The following is a 2,500-nucleotide window of genomic DNA, read 5'->3' on the forward strand; positions in this document are numbered from 1 at the left end:
GGCCTGTTTCACCAAAGTATGCTGTGTCGCATCTGCTGCAGGGTATGCGATATACAGCACTGTTAAGGTTATTTTCGGAGTGCTTCCTGTCACGTGCTGTGTCATGTATCGTATTCCCGGATGTTTGGCGATTCTCGCTGTATTGCCGAAGTATCTGCTGATCGCCTGAGAAATGTTACATGGCGGTAATATGAGAAAATTATTAGAAGAGGGTGCAGGGTCTGATCTTGCGAGTATGTTCCCCGCCTACTAATTTTGTTCTTTTTTTTTTCTTTTTTTTTTTTGTAGGCTTTCTGTACACATAGAAACGTAGGCCATCGTCACCCCGATGGATCAGAGTGTCCAGGAAAGGTAATTTCTGATCCTCATCCTCCTCCACGGTGAACTGGATTTTCTCGTGGACGGAGTTAAGCCGCGTCAGTGGTTGTTGTAAGCACGACCTTCTGGGGACAATGACGAGGACACCATCTACGTAGCGAAGCCAAGTTGAATATCTGCCGATTACACCCTTGTAGTTATTCTTTCCAGCGTCTCCATGAACAAGCCAAAACTGCACTCAGGGGGGAGCCCATGGCAAAACCACTAATCTGTTGGTATTCTCCCCCAGCAAATGCCAAGTAGCCAAAGTCCGCGCATAACATAGTGATGTTTCGGCAGTTCAGCATCTGTCATTGCTCGGACTGCTCCGTCTGTGGGTACATTGGCAAAGATGGATTTTACATCATAATGTATGTATGTATATGTATATATGTATACATACATAAATATACATACATATATATATATATATATATATATATATATATTTATATATATATATATATATATATATATATATATGCGTGTCTGTGTGTACATATACACATATACATACATATATAGACATATGTATACATATATACATCTCTCTTTCAAAGAAACAAACAAACTAACACACACCCTACTCTTCCCCGTCCTCCCTCCTCCTATTCCCTCCTCGCATTTACCTCTTTAAGATTGTTCATAAAAAAAAAAAAAAATGAAAAGGTAATTAGCAATCATAAACTCATGTTATATACGTATTCATGAAGTTTGTGTGATGGTGACTAAAGATTGTGGTGAAGGTTATGGTGGTGATGTCATAGTGGACAGATGTCATTGATGGTGATGGTGATGATGCTTTTGATGGCGATGGTGATGGTGAAGATGAAGGGGATGATAGTGATGCAGTTGATGATAATAATGACGATGATGCTGATGGTGATGATGGTAGTGTTGGCCATGGTGATGATGGCGATCCATCAACCCAACATGATAACTATGTGTGCGTTGGCCGCTTTTATGCGCGGGAATGTGCGTAAATAAGTGCGACTGAATCAATACACGCCCGCGTTTGGTGTGTGTGTTTATGTGGCTGTGAGGTATATTGTGCAAGTTCACTCACACAAACGTACATCCACACTTTGTGTCTCCGCAGGTAAACCTTGCTTTCACTACACGTTAATTTTCTTAAAATATCACTGGCAACCCATGAACATAATTATTGTCTATTACAGATTCTAAATTGCTTATTACAAAATAACTAGGCTTGAACTATAATCAATTATAAATCAACATCAAAGAAAGAATACATGGTATAAAAGGTATGGTTATTGAAATAAATGAAGTTATTGATACTACCATTACCATATTATCATTTTCAAACAGAAGATGAAAATAAAAAGCCATGTCACACCATTATTCTTTTTGTTCATATTCAATACAAAAAGGATATTAGGAAACAGATTCAGTAAATATCATGAATATTAAATGGCAGAGGTTAATGTGTCGTGAAATAGGCCAGTCGTCTGTTTTATGTAAGTCTACGGCCGCGACTCCCACTTGGAGTGTCCGTGCATCTGTGTGCAGGGGACGGGCGTGTGCGTAAGTGAGAGTTGGGGGAGGAAGAAATGTGTGTGAGAAGGAAGATATTGATGTTGGGAGGGGGATGGAGCTCTGGACTAAGGAGAAAAAGAAAGAGACAAAGGGAGATAGAAAGAGAGAAAGAGAAAGAAAGAAAGACAAAGAGTAGGAGAGAGAAAGAGAGAGAAAACCAGAGAAGGCCCCGGATCCCTCGGAGAGCGTCCTCCCCGCTTCGAAAGGCCGCCGCAGAGGCTAATGAATCCCCAAACTCTGATCCCGATTCAAAGCCGAAGATCTTTTCAACCAACTTAAAAACGAAAACGAAAAAAGAGAAAAAATCTTAGAGGAACTGAAGAAGCTGAGCGAAAGATCATTAAATTGGCTTTCTCTGTAAAAACGAAATGCGAATTAGCGTTCACTGGGACGGCTGGCAAAAGGAGCGACTCGCTCGGGCACAGGCGTGGGCAGGGCGGTGTTGTCATTGATATTTCCACAAAGCCGCTAGACTGGACTTTAAAAATCGCTTGATATAAGAGTAAAAGCTAACCATTTTCCCACTAAAAGGAATGTCTGTCATTCTACTTGTATGCCTCTTTACACGTATTGTATATGTGACTAC

The sequence above is a fragment of the Penaeus chinensis genome, chromosome 39 (assembly GCF_019202785.1).
Source record: "Penaeus chinensis breed Huanghai No. 1 chromosome 39, ASM1920278v2, whole genome shotgun sequence".
Classification (NCBI taxonomy): Eukaryota; Metazoa; Arthropoda; class Malacostraca; order Decapoda; family Penaeidae; genus Penaeus; species Penaeus chinensis.